The sequence below is a fragment of the Linepithema humile genome, chromosome 8 (assembly GCF_040581485.1).
Source record: "Linepithema humile isolate Giens D197 chromosome 8, Lhum_UNIL_v1.0, whole genome shotgun sequence".
Taxonomy (NCBI): domain Eukaryota; kingdom Metazoa; phylum Arthropoda; class Insecta; order Hymenoptera; family Formicidae; genus Linepithema; species Linepithema humile.
The window spans coordinates 8,487,728-8,503,266 of record NC_090135.1 but is presented as its reverse complement, the minus strand read 5'-3'; the positions used below and the strand labels follow the sequence as shown (position 1 = coordinate 8,503,266).

Genomic DNA, 15,539 nt, shown 5'->3' with positions numbered 1-15,539 from the left:
TCGTAGTAAATGCTTTCAAAATTACTTGCTTTGTTTTGCACATTGAAACAAATGATTAAGATTAAATGATGGCTTAAAAACCATAGCAGATATTATTATATTTCGGTATGGCTAAGTAGAGGTCAGCTAACAATTTATTAATACTTCGAATACTTTATTGAATATTGACAATCTTATCGCTGATAAAAGATTGCGTGAATTTAATTTATCTGAAATAACCACCAAGAATCGTAGAAATTTACCTTAATTCTCGTACGCAGTGACGTTAACATACCGCGGCAGTGTCAGAGGAAGGCAGCAGCGGTTGCTAACGCAGTGGGGTCCTGGTGTCTGCGGTCGTGCCCAGGCTCCGAACATCAAGAATTCATACCTGACCTATGGCACTGTCTCATCCTCGCGCTAGAACCGCCACCTAAACCGCGCCGTCGTATCCTATTCTTTCCGCGATTAATAATCATTTTAACATTTCATTTTACTTGCGTTAAACGTCGCTGGTATTCCGGCAAAATCGCTTTTTCATCAGAATATGCACTGCCGCAATATTTGATAAAGTTTTTGTTTTATCTTAGGAACTTTGCTTCCGATATTTTTAAAGAAGCGCATGCTTTTAAACAATCTATCTGTATAAAGCGTAAAATTCTAAATTTTTAGATCATCTTTTACGGGTGGGCAATCATTTGTCTGTCGCAACAAACGGCAATATATTTTAGCAAATTTTTATCAAGTTGGAGAGCGTGAAACATTTCAATTTTTGAAGTTTATTATTTTTAATCCGTTTTATATGAAGCGAGCAGGCTCTATATCCGATCTGGAATCCAAGAGTTGCGCGAACACTACATCACTCAGAAAATGCTATTTCACAAATTGCATGCACGTAACATTTCTCCCGATAACACATCGATTTCTCGGGGATGCATTTTTTAAGCGACCCGTCGCGAAAAGACATGGGACGAGCGTCGCGCGCGATAGTGGTCTAAGAAAATTACTTTCGTCGCCGGGACGTGGCGCGAGGAAGTGCATCGGTGAGCGATAAAAGGCGACGCCTTTGCCGCTACCGTCGACGCCGCCGCCGTCGCCGCCGCCACCGTCTCCCGAGCTCCGAGATCAATTTGCGATCCCGACCTCACGCCTCTCGCGCTGGAACTCGAGCTCCCCAAGTCCCGCCAATCTAGCCCCGTAAATAACGACCGCCGGAAGTTGCCGGGGCGGCGGAAGATCCCTCGGCGGGTTCGCACTTTGTCAGAGACGGATGACGCCGCGGCGCTCGCCGCGATCGGATCGACCGGTGATTTACGACGGGCGCCGTCACGCCGATCGTTCTTGCCTCGAGATTATTTCGATGCGCGCAAATTACGAAGACGAGAATGAAACGATGAGGACGCGCTGCCTCGGTGGTTTGCGGTAGTTGCGTTCGCGAAGGCTTGTATTTGAGTGCGCTGTATAATACGGATAATTAACTGCCCGATGTTAATTAATTTTTACTCTGTGTGAAAAATTATGCGTGCTGCCTAGCGCTCTTTCCTTCACGTAAGAATCTTTCGAGTAATTTGTTATTGATGTTTTCTAAACGATTATGTGGGACGATCGAAAGATTTTATATTAAATATTTTCACTGGATTTTGAAATATCTTGTATATAAAATTACTCGAAGAATATGCTGAATAATAATTTCTTCGCTTAAAAGTCTATCATTTCATTGTGATTGATGATAGACGAGCTCGGTCTTCTGAGTAAACAATAATCTTCTGCCATTTTCTGTTATTTCAACTGCAAACGCAATTCGCTTCTTTTCTCAGAAGTCTATTACTTTATGTTGATTGATGATAGAATAGTAGATTTATGAGTAAACAGTTATTTCTTTTCAATCTTCGGTATTTTAAATGCAAACGATATTCGCGACTTTTTACGCTACGAAAATCGGCAGTAAATTGCGATAGCGGCAACGATTGAGAGAACGTATATGACGCAATCTCGTCTATCTTAATGATTACTAATTGATCGTAATATCTGCCGACTGCGGATGGTTGTTTCAATAACATATCACTTCGCTAATTGATACAATTATTTATCTTCGTAAGCGTCGGAAAAAATTAAGGAGCCGAAATTAAGTAAACAAGCTCAATAATATTCCTGCACCGAAATTACGTCAATGTGTTCTACGAAGGAGACACGAGCACAACACGCCGGGAACCTTCGTTTACGATAATTTGCTTTGGCGATCATCCATCTTGGCGATGATCGCCCAGACGTTTTGGTACATTGAGATGCAAGAGATGCGTGTGTTACATTTGACCACCATTAAATACGGATTTAGATAGCGATTATTAATGTCAACGGGTTAAAGAAATAGTGATACTGATATAATCGGTGGTTATTAATGTTTTTACCGTTAAGCAATTCATCATAATATAGTTTGCAACGTTTTACGATCCTCACAATGGCCTTGTTACAATTGTAACAACGAAGATCTCGACTGTTATCATTTTCTTCGCCTCGTCCCCACCGCTTCTGCTACAGGCTTCTCGTAACATTTCTTATCTTCTTTTCGCTCTGGATGTAATAAAATTTTCTTAAACGCCTGAAGTAAGATAGGCATTGAGGAAAAACTCTGTAACCTAGCATGATTTTATAAGTGGTAATCAGGAATGCCATCAATGATATATAATCCATGATCTCATCCTCTGGAATAAGAACTTTGCTCTAATAATTTTATCATGATAATAATCGCTAAAAGTCTCGTTCACTCGCCACGTCCTTGATTCGAACTGTTCGTGAAGTTCTAGTTTGTTAGGTCGAAAATCAAATATTTCTCTTAACTCGTTTAATAATGCTTCGCTGTCTCTTTCTAAATTTTCTGGCTTGGAATAAAACCAATTTTGAGCTTTCTCTTTTTCAAGTGCGAGACTATTAGAATCTTAGTTATTTTATCATCCAATTCATACGTATTACGAAGCAATTGAATTTGTCTTTTCCATTTTGTAAAAATTGATCAACATCGCTGAAATTGCTCGCCGATAGCCTTAATATTAATAGTTGTTTTAGGGCCTAAATCGCTAATTGTAACCGGAGCTCTGTATATTAGAGCAATCGACCTCTCTTCGTCGTCGTCGGTTATAAACTGTCCATGATTTCGCGAAAATCACAAGATATTAGCCTGAACTCTGTTTTAGAGCGCCATATATCGCTTACAAACGGTTTCACGATACGTCTAAGGAGCTTTTTTCGTGCACACAAGTAGAGAGAACATTTTCGCACAAAGTGTTTGCACATCAAAGTGTTTGTCGCCCGGGCGGATTACAGTTCTCTACATCAGCGCGTAGATGGCGGTAGAATGCGCTCTCTTGGATTTAAAAGCTCTGTACGGAATTTCAACGGGCATGACATCGATCCGCCGATTTCGTCCTTTAATCCTGAGGGTACCACAAATCCGGATAAGAAGTACCCGGAAGTTTCTAATCCTCCATCGGTTGCAATGTTTGGGAGAACAAAGTCGGTCGCAATGCGAGCTCTATAAGATAAAGTATAGAATAAAGTATAAAAAACTGTATTTTTTTTCAATCGATGATGAATTCTCATTATTAAGCTGTTTTTCGAATTTTGAACCGGAGAGCTCGTACAGTTTTATCGGATGAATAGTTGAAAGTGTTTATTAAACTGCGAGATGCTCATAGTTTAATCGCAAATCAGTTTGATTAAAAGTAATTTGTCACTTCCGTCTTTTCGTATTTCATCACGCCAGCGAAATTTTGGGAAATTTAAATAACGGTCTAAATAGTTTTGTACATCTCGCGACGGCGATAATTGAAATTCATTGTCTCGCAACATTTTCAGGACTGAAAAACGCACATGCGTTTCTCTTCTCTTGAAAAACCGGTCGTTTTTACGCGCCGTGTTTTGTTCGTCTCCCCGTTTTTTCACGGGTCCTCGGATTATGGACGGCTGCGTTTTATCGGTCGGCCCGCGGTAATTAACAACGAACGATAATTAATTCGATTGGATCTCTCCGTACCGTCGAATCGACGCATTTCGCCGACGGCGACGAGGGGCGCGCGTCGATATACGCGCCGTGTCGACAATCCCGGCTTATGACGCCTCCCGCTTCACTCCGCTAGTCCTTTGAGTAGCCGTTCAAAAAGGGCTTAATATCGTGATATTAAAACACACCATAATCACGCGGTACGTTGAGGTCTCCGATGAAATAATAAACAGCTCGGCCGTTTGATCGCGTCGCGTAAAATCGCGTTAAACTTGGAAGGTTCTCTCTATTAAAAGCGCGAGTCACCTGATAATGGAAGGAAGTAAAAGAAAGGAACAAAAAGAGATACAAGAGATACAAGAAAAGAAAAAAAAAAAAAAAAAAAACATAAAATAGTGTTGTTTTTTTATACTTTAGAATTTTTTGGAATTTGTCTTCAAAATATTTCAGAACAATCGTCTATTTCTTAACATAAATGCTGAGATATTATAAAATTAAAGTAATAAAAAGCACAGTTGGATTGTATAAAAATACCATATTTTAATTAAGTTTAATTAAAAACGTTTGTATTTAAGTATACGAGAAAGAAATATTAGAAAATAAGGAAAAGTTATAGAAGCGTAGAAACGGTAATATGGAAATTTATTTCCGATAATTGACTAAGAAGTAGAGAAACACAATGAATTATTACAGCAATAAATAATTTGCTTTCGATAACTTTTATATAACTATCACATATATGAGTAAAGCAGTAAATCACAGAAATCACTGAGGAGAACGAGGTATAGAGTGGGGTAGAAAATTATTCGCTTCGTTATTTTGTGTAATATTTAATTAACGGCCGTGTATTGCATTTGCAACAAATCGATGCCATCTCGATAATGAACTTTATCAATTATTACTGTGGCCGATGAGTCGATAAAGTATCTATACAGCGTAATATGTAACTTCTCTTTTTGTGAACATTCGCGCATTTTATGCAATGCGATTTTCCTCAATATAATGAGTAAACTAATAACTTAAATCAATGATACCGCATATTTATTGCATTTTCAGAATAATTGTGATTGCATTTACAATATTAAGAGGTCTGCAGTAACATTTCAAATATATTTTTATTCGGCAAAGTAGCTAATTGGTCGTATAATTTATTGCTAGAAAAAAATAGTTTATGTGCGAATCGATACGGATACAATTAATAATTAATAAATAATCGCCGCTGAATGGAGCCAGATTGCGCTCGTTATTTGCTAAATATAACGATGTGCGGGATGTATACGGTGCCGACTTTGACCGGAACCGTAGCACTAATTAGATCTGAGAATCGTCACTTCTTTGTACTCTTTTCTTATTTCAATGTTAAGTGTTTCGAATACAGATGCGTAGTATTTGTTTGAATTTATCTGAAAAAAACAAGACTTTGTCTCAAATTTGCACACTTGTATCATAATTATCGAAATTCTTTGTTTTAATTATTGTTAACTTAAAATATAATTTTATTTTAAAATAATTGTTACTATAATTTCAAATAAGACTCCTAATATTCTGCGAGTAGAGAACGCGTGACTTCGGAGACACCCCATATGTCCGTTGATACGCGATCGGTGCATTAGCGGCATTACCATATGGAATCGTGAACGGAGTCCCAGAGATTTTGCCGCGATCGCAATTTGCATGATTGATTGCCCTAAAGCTCCTCCGGCTTTTAGCTCCTAGGTGATACTCTTGTTTCCATTAGGAATTAGCCGCTCCATAGAATGCAAAATGCATATGCGTTTAATTTCGTGATTGCAACGTTTCCAGCTTTGCGTCTGCATTTCAATTGAAAAAGAAAGAAGCAATCATTATATTCATCGTCACCTAGTAATCATCACATCAGAGAGAATTTGTCACGAGCGCTTTAATACCATTGTGGTATTTAATATAATTACTCTGTAACATAATTTATCGCAGTTATTACACGGACATCAATTTCGCATTTTTTTAGCAATATTAAAATTTGAAAATTTTAGACAATAAAAATTAGATTCTTTTATTTTAAAATACAGAATATGCGAGAAAAACTTTAAAAATATTTGAAAACCTGAAAACCGAGAGCTGAGATACGTAGCTTTCAACACGTAGCGAATTTCCGCCACGAATTAACGCAATATATAAATTCTTCGATGTGGTGAATTAAACGTGATTTTCTCCTCTCTGATACTTTCTTACGCTGCCGGTCGAGGCGTCTTCGTGGGACTCGAGGAAAGGAACGCGCGTTTGCGACGCCGTTTCTCCGTGTCCGCGTGCCACCTCTCGTGTCCAGGTGTCTTGTTTCCGTATTACATTCTTGTCGCCGGTAAGACAAGTAAGACAGAAACGCAGCCGTAATCCGAGGCGACACGATCCGGTAATGCCGGCGCACCGGGTGTAATTTCAGATCGGCATTCGCCCGCGATTTAATCGCGCTCCGACATTGCGCTCGTTCGCTCACGCGTCGCGAATTAGTCCGACACGACGCGTCGCGACGCTCCGCAATTGACTTGATTTTCGAATTTCGCCCGCGATTTCCATCTATTCCTCTCGAGGATAACGAAGTCCGCGGAATCGGATTAGTGTCGACCAACGCGCTCCGAAAATGTTCGCGGAGAAAGAAGAAGAAAACGACTTTGAAGTTTAAATACATTTTTGATAAAAAATTCTAATTCACGAAAAGCAAGTTATCGCCGATGAAAAAAAGTAACGTTTACAGATAAAGAGCTAGCTGCGAAAAAAAACTTGCCGCCGCCCGAATATAATCGATGTTTTGTCTCGTGACACTTTATTACAGCGTGCGTCCAATTATGAGGCGGTGCGTGTAAGCATGTAGAACACGTACACAGAAACGACCTCGCTCCTACGCGCTATGGTTACGAAGCTCGTTACGTCGCAAATTATTTTTTATGCTGTGTAATTATGAAAAACTGTTACGTACGCTTTACAACGCCCGGACCGCCGTTACAAAATCCTTATGCATGCTGCTCCATTTTACGATATTCTCGTAATATAATTACTTATTTTATAATATAATTACTTAATTATCTGATAATATAATTACTTAATTTACTGAATTAACGTTTTTCAATGCGTTAATGCCAATTAAAATATTAAATTTTTATATTAATATTAAAGTTGTATAAAATTATTAAAATATTAAAATATAAATATTAATATTTAAGCTGAGAGTAAATTTAAGGCAAATACAAACTATATATATTCTCTTGGTTTTCTAAAATAATTATAAATTATCACAAATTTAATATGTATGGATTGATCAATAGAGTATTCGAGTATTTTTTTATTAAAAATTACGATCTAACTTAATATTTATACGTGCAAAATATTTATTATAATAAAATTATTATTATAGCATAAGAATGTGCTCGCAGATTATTCAAGATTTTACATTTTTTTTTATTACGAAAATGCTAACTTTAGTCGAAGAATACATTTTTCTCTATAATCGAGCCTAAAATCGAAAACGGAAGCCGTATAAAAGTTTTCCATTTCTGGTTAATGCCAACAATTTCGCATCGTAAAACCATTCCATCTCCCAGCGCGAGGCAAGGGAGCAATATGCGGTGGATCTCGTAAAAAATAAATCGCGGGCACCGCGTCGTCGGCGACGACGTCGTCAATCCGCGTCGCGTTCTCCCAACGGTCGGATTAGCCGGATTAAGTCTTAAACGTTTCCGCGCGGCGTGCGCGCAATTCCGTGACTTACGCCGAAGCGGGCGCTCGCGCACGGGTAGTAACCGGAGCATCCAGAAGAGCGGATTAAACGACGATACGTGCTTCGCTCGCGCTTTGATCGTCGAACTAACCACTAGCGAACAAGCGTGTAACGCGTCCGTGGCAGTGAAAGGAAACGAGGATGAAAGAGGAAAGGAATAGAAAGCGGAATAGTGTTCACCTCGAGCCAGAGCTCTAAGCTATCGTGATCAGGAAAATATGCGATAATATGCGATAATAAGCGATATAAACACAATACAAACAAAGATTGCATTTTTTTTGCTTTTATTTAATTCCGCAAGTATTTTGAAATTTTATTGTGAGTTTTGTTCAGGATGAACTTCGGGGAGAGACAGCGATATTTCGCATTAGTTATTTACTGTGACGGAAGAAAGAGATAAATTTTTCAATATTTAATATTATATTAGTAGAATGAAGGAGTAACAATATGCGTTAAAATTGTTGAAGGTGATTTGTTGAAGAATCACTTAAGTAGTTCTCAACAATGTCAGTGATAACCACGTAGAACGTTTGCAGTTAGACAAGCACGCGGAATATAAGGAGAAGGAACAGAGAGGACGGCTCACATGACCAAATCCTCGGCGTTCAGTCGACAACGTGTTCACCTGGAAAGTAAAGGAAAGCGCGCGCGCCGGGGAGAGCGCGTTCGCTCTCGCTTAACCTGTCGGCTTAGCGCGAGAGTTCCGCAGGATAGATTGCTTTAATTTAAGTGGAGTTAGGCTAGCAGCCCGACCCCGGCACGCATACTACCCCCGTGAGTTAGGTTACCGACGGAGAGTCCGACGTCCGGGCTTAATTCGACCCTCCACCCAGTTCCCTCCCGCCCTCTGCTTTCACGGAGTCTCTTCTTCGCCCCTTCTGACAGCTCGGGCTTAACCCCCTCCCTTCCAGATTAGTCCTACACTCGTGAGAGGCCACGGGAGCGGGTAGGGCTGAAAAGGGGCTCGAAAGGTGCCCGGACTATGTGGATCATTCGATATCCACTCTCGCCGTTAAGGCAAAATCGAACCTGGCCGACTGCAATATCCGCATCCACTCGAACTCGTCCCGAGCCCCTCGCCTCTTCTCCTTCAACCACCCCCGACGAAACCGCCGGCTTTCATGCTCTCTCTCGTCTCACTCGGCACTACCCCTCGTCGGCTTTTTTCACTCCCGCCCCCGCTCCACCTTCTCGTTCCGTTCTATTTCGACGGTGGCGGTCGTTACCGCTGCGAGCTGTGCAGACTCTCTGCGATTCGGCTCTCGAGAGCCTCCGACTTGCCGAGTGAATTTCGTACGCGGCCTCGCAACAATCGAACCGTTGCTCGGAAATCAGAGAATGTGAGTCGTTTCGGATTAAGGTCGTGTCGATTAAGTATGCAATTTAACGATGAAAAGTTGCGCAATCTACTTACAATTCAAAAGATGTTGATTTATTAAAAATGTTTAGTCAACTTTATTTCTTATTTACATTATTGTAGCGCGCGACATATATGCACCATGAAAATTTAATTAACTCTTTTAATTGTACCACGTAATAAAAATTAGAATATTTTGTAATAAATCTCATTAGTTAGAATTTATTCAAAAATTTGTGATGAGAAAAATATTTGCAAAGTTAGACTGACAAAGATAATAATGACAATACTACATGTTACATCAGATATATATTATTTTTATTACATAAAATTGCTATAAAAACACACAAAGGTTGTAAAAGAGAAAAATATAAAATTTTATATGTTCCTATTAAATTAATTTTGACAAAGTACTTATCTGCTTTTACCTCAATGATATTTATTTACACATCATAATTTTAGCGTAACAGTTTTATGCACAGTTTACGCAGCATAATTAATTTTTACCTTATTATTAGCTTGAATTATTCTACGATTGTTTAAACAGCATGTATCGTTTCAATTTTCAATTCAGTTCAAGTATTTGCGTGACAAGAACTGCATAGATTTTTCAACGGTGTGAGAACGGTGTTGGCGCTTTTCAGGCGGTTCGCGCGTATCGATTCTGCCCGCGAAAATCCCGCGGGAATTAAATATTTATACAGCGAATTTGGGTACGACGCTTCACTAGATGTGAAACGCAAGCTCGTGTACACCCGGAAATAACTGGAACGAAAAGTACGATAAAATGTCTCGCGTTGACGTGTACGGCAATCTCTGAAAATAGCTTCTAATCGAGTATATTAAACGTAAAAGTGTAAATAAAGCAATTTTGGCCACACTATGTAACAAGATATAAAAATCTTTTATGGTGAAAAATTATTAATTGCAGGAAAACCCATTTTTTCATTTATATTAGGCTTCTCTTCTATAGATAATAGATAAATTCCTATTCAATGTGTGCATTATATTCTTGTATGTGTATTATGCATTTACACAGAATATTCCAAACGTTTACAAGTTTTTTTAGAAATATATATATATGTTAGAAGCCAAGATGTGCTAAATTTTAAATTGCGGTCAATAACAACTAACAGTTTATTGTTATTTACGTAAATATTTTTGGTGGAATTGTGTTTATTGTTGACTGCGCGAAATAGCTATTGCAAAAAATTGTTCCAAAAAATGGTACATAAAAAGACTAAAACTAACAATCTGACCGGCATAACCCAGCGTCGTAAATCAAACGGTATTCGCGAACGCACATTTAACCGAGCACTCTACACGGTATAAATATTTCAATCCCTGGCAGAGAGAGGGCAAGGCTGACATTTGTCGCTCGTCGGCTGACACGAGCAAAATTCACAAATTATGATTTCGAGATGTGGAAGTTAGACGTGGAAGTGGAGGAGAGTAGGGTTTTAGGGGTGATTTTTTTCCACTTCTGTGGATCATAAGCACGATTTAGGAAATGAAACTGTAACCTACCTCATCTCTTTCTCTTGTTTTAATATTTTTATTGTGAAAACTCTATATCATTGTTATATGTGTAAGTGTTTTCACATCGATTGCGATATATCATACCAGCTTTCAGTCCCGTTATTTGGATAAAACACATTCAGAAGTGTAAATATAATGATATCAACAACATTCTAACGAAAATGCATCATTTTCAAATGCTAATAACAGTTGTTTTTTGTTGAAGCTACATTTACCAAAGAGTTATCATTGAGTTTCGCTATAAAATTCCAGAGATGACTGTTAAAAGAGTAAAGCAAAGTTCACGCTTGTTATTTATTTGAACTAAAGTTTGTTCCGCAATTTGTTACTCTTTTCTAAAATCTACTTTTCGTATTTTAATTCTTTGCGGCGTCGTTTAATTCATAGTATATATACTATGGTACAAAGAAAATAAAATAAAATAAAATTTGTAGTACTTCGTCTAACAATGGACTTCATTCCCAACGCAGAGTATTCACCGCGAAGCTTTGTTTTGTGAATTAAATTGTAAAAAAATCGTAGGACATTTTTTGTTTAATATTAATTTATTGGAGAAAAAATGTAAATAACATTTATAGAATATATTCGAACTACTAGTTTCATAAAACAGTAATTTTTAATATGATATTTTTAATAAAATTATTTTCAATTATGATTTTTGTATAAGATATATTTACAATTTTTTAAGTGCCAAATCTGCACTTTTCAAACATATTCAACGACAGGCAAAATATTATTTGGATTAAATATGGATGCAGGAAGTTATTTCATGTGTAGTATTCAAATTGACACGAGATAACATTGTTCTGTAACCACCACTCTCTGAAGACTAAATCATCCCTTTGGGAAATGCGAGGGACGGCATTCAGAGGGATGTTCTATCGGCACGGCAACATTAATCCACTGTGCTTTTTATAGTCGTAGTGATCATTATGAGTCGAGCGGTAACGTAATCGTGTCATGACAAATGACATTTGTTCGACGGTTTGGTAATAATTTATGTAACAATCGAATCGGGTCATTATGACAATGCGTGAATTATTTATAAGAGTTATAAAGGTTTTTGGAAAATAAAACATGCACGAATTGTTTAATCTTTCCCGATTTGATATAAAATTCCGATATTGCATTAATATTTTATATTATATATTTATTATTTTTTAATCAATTCATAAAATTGCAAAGTTATGTAACTGTCGTGATATGTCATCTTGAATGTAAAAATTATTTAACCATAAAATATTGATGAATATTGGAGCATGGAAAATGTGAATATTCGTAAATTGGATAATTTAGAAATCTGAAAATTTACATAATTGAAAATTTTAAATTGTTCATTAATTTTAAGATTCCTAAAAATTGAAAGAGATGAAAATGTAGAAATATAAAGATATCAAGGTCTTGGAAATCATTTTGCTGCAATGCATAATTAATACAACTTTCACGCATATTTTGCGATTTTCATGTGCAAGTAAAGTTTTTCCAGTAAATTTACAAAACACGTAATTGTAAAATAATAATAAAACGTGACAATGCGTCACATCGGGCTTGATCTCTAATTTTGTGAATTTATTTAATTTTTCTCTCGATTTGCCGTCATTCCAGTGTCTTTCGGTCGTTATTCCGCGTGTCGTAATCGTTGGAAATAACGCGCTAGATTATCGAAATGTCGCTTGTCTTTTTTCCACTTTCATCTCGACGAGGATTAAGACCTTAATGCCTTATCTTCGTAGAACACGTCGCGCCATTTCAACGATGGCTACGAGAATCGAGCAGTTCGTGAAAAATAATGTTCATTTTTCTCATTGCATGAATGTAATTCGCATATGACATTATTGCAACTTCATAAAATAATCATCTCTGCAATTATTATTTAGTATCAAGTCTAAAATGAAATGATTATAATTATTATGAACATCGCATATGTTTGTCTGCGTATAAAATTATCTGTATTGTAGAAATATAAATATATCGACGGTGTAAAAATTCTGCCGTCATTTTTCTTATCTTAAGCATAAAAAGTGTGAAGAAGTACGGTTATGAAAAGAAGAAATCCATATTCAAGTTTTTTCACATTTTACACACAATCACTCGTGACCGACGCGACGACAATAACGAGAATATAATCGCATTTCCAACGTAAATTTCTCGCGATGTTTTACTTTCGGGATCTTTGATCGGTCAAAATTCGACAAATTAATTGTAGAATGGTCTTTTTTGGTCGATATTAACTCTTTTTGACTCCTATTGCTTGTTGTAAATCCGTTGCTTTTGAATTTGTTTCTCGCGCAATAAAGCTCTTCCGTGCGTGGTCAGGGGGCGCTTCCGTCGGTTATCATTCTGAAGTTGCGCACGAGACTGAGCGCCATGTTACATTCCGGAACGTGCCGGCCGGTGTTACATATTTACTAATGCATTACGCATTATTTTTCGTATTTCGGCGAGTTTGTTGAGCGAATATTTACTATATCCGGGAGTGAACATATTACGGAAGTGATCGCGATAAGAATTTTCGTAGAAATTTCAATACATGCGACAACTCCGATTACACAGCCGCAAAGTCGTAAAATATTTGGCGCGTATCGTATGCTAACAAATTAACGTTTGGAAATAAAAGATTGCGAGAAAGATTGTGCGCAGGATTCACGCTGAAATCGCGGTTATGTCTCGTAATCGTCGTCGCGTCAATTTCGCGCGCGCGCGTGTGTGTGTGTGTGTGTGAAATGTGAACAAACTTTGATATAAACTCGGACCGAGGATTGCTGCGGTCGCCTACTGCCGAGGCCGAGGTTAGATTTCTGACACGATGAATACTGTCCAGTTGCAGCTGCGAACGGTGAGTGTTAGATATTAAATTTTGTTTTTACAGGTATATTTCTTTACACTTTCTATGCTTAAGATGAGGAAGCTATACAAAATTATGAGGCAGAATTTGAGCGCTGTCTGGGTATATTTATGTTATCTCAAGGCCAAACATTTTTTGTACACAACAACTCTGTGGTCATTAGCGAGTATTATTGCATAGTTCTTACAATAATATACTAACGAGTGCGTGTATGTTATTGTAATAGATTTTACATAGATTTCAACAGATTTCATATATAATTTTATAGAACCTCTTATAAACTATGGAAAATTTATACTTTATTTTTATAACACTTCTGATTGATGAAACAAATAGTTAAAAGTGTTTTCGTATAATTCTATGAGTATTTAAACATTTTAACAAGAGTTTTATAAATAGTTCTATAAATAGAATATTTTTAAAACAATTTATATTGTTGAAGAAAATCATATCTACAGATACTGAACTGACAATGAGACGTGAAATTTGAACTTAACATTTAAATGTTTATTTGTTTTTGCGAAATGTAATGTTCCAGCTTTCGCGCAAGACATAATACGAAAGTTAAATATTTGTATACGTTTCTTGAAAATTTTTAAAAATAATGTTTAAAGATTTATAAATGTGACCTTTTTACAAGCTTTTGTAGTTAAAAATTTTATTAGTCGGGTGAGAAAATCTTAACGTGATAACACGTGTACTCTGCGGCGAACATGCGATGGACATTAAAACCACGTCGATGTCGATTGTTGAGAGAGCGTTTTGCGAGTTCTCGCGTCGCTGCGTTCTCGTTGTTCGTTCACAGGATTGATATGGAGGGAAATGAGTCTCGTCGTTACGGCCGATTTTATCGCACTCGTCGCGCGGAACGCCGCGCTTCTCGCTTCTGCTTCGAAATACGAGTCACCGGGTGTGCCGAGTTGTGCGAGAGAAACCGGAATACGAACGTAATCGAACGATATCGTGTAATCGATATTCTGTACTGCGGTTAGGTTTAATGTGTCTCTCGTTATGTCAATTACTGCCTTTTTGAGCGAGATTGCTTAGGCTGATATGTCTTTCAGTTTCGTTAGTCTCATTTTTTGCATCTTTCAAGAAGATGCTTTTAAATTTTGCAGAACAACACATTTTTATTAAGTTTATGCTGATTTGAAAGTAAAATATACCAAGTTTTGTTTGAAACATTATTTTCCAAAACAGAAAATATATAGAGAGAATTGTAATATGGAATACGTAATTCTTAGTCAATTTTTTGAACATATTCCTTCTAGAATCGTAAGTTAGTGTATTGATGTAATATCAAGTAATGAAAATAAAAACTTAAAAATAAAATATAATATCTATAATAATAATAATAATAATGAAATATAAATATAAAAACATTTTAGCAATTAATGCTGGTAAAAAAAAATGGAAAAATATATTGCAGTGAATTAAGCGCGATAAAACAACGTAACGCGGACGATTTAATTTCTTTTTATTGATAAATGTTATATTGTTAAACCAGATATTTTAAAATACAATTTTTAATAGCTTATTTGACATCTATAGCTAACAGAGAGTGCATTCGCCAGAGACAAAGTATGATCTTTTAATCGAGATCGCTGTGAAAGCATTGAGAACATCGCGACTTGCAGTTGACGAGAAAGTTCGCCGTGAAATTTTTTCAATTAAAAACCGTCGACGCGTACTGTTCACCGAGCAGCGTGGGCGGCGGATAGGGGCGAGCGGGTACTTTTAATTACTGCGGCGTTGTAACGCATGGCCCGCTTCGGTATAAGACCCGGCTAGAAAAATTCCAACGGCAGCTGCGAGCGAATCTCTCGCGACATGACGAGCCGGGGCAGCCCGAGAAAGGAATCTGCAAAAATTAGGTGGGAAGCGCGTGTTGTTCGCCACTGTATTTTTGCGTCACTATTTTTAATTAGTTTTAGAGTACTCTATCGTTAGATAATCGTTCATTGATGCGCCGCATTCTTGCTGCTATTTTCCAACCGTGTTGAAACTAGATTCTTTCGTAATGCATAAAAGTGTAGATAATAAATTCTTCTTCAATACAGTTATTTTCAAT

General features: G+C 37.2%; 1 protein-coding gene across 10 annotated transcripts in view; it reads left to right on the top strand.

Moving 5' to 3' along the window:
• Positions 1-15,539, top strand: part of Rbp6 (RNA-binding protein 6) — a 581,361-nt gene that overhangs the window by 184,671 nt on the left and 381,151 nt on the right. Inside the window, exon 1 of one of the 10 annotated variants that reach the window (XM_012364146.2) lies at positions 12,866-13,459. The exons of the other annotated variants lie outside the window; for them this stretch is intronic. The gene's annotated coding sequence lies outside the window, so the exon portion shown is untranslated. Of the gene's footprint in view, positions 1-12,865; positions 13,460-15,539 lie in introns of those variants that run through there. 10 annotated transcript variants of the gene reach the window in all.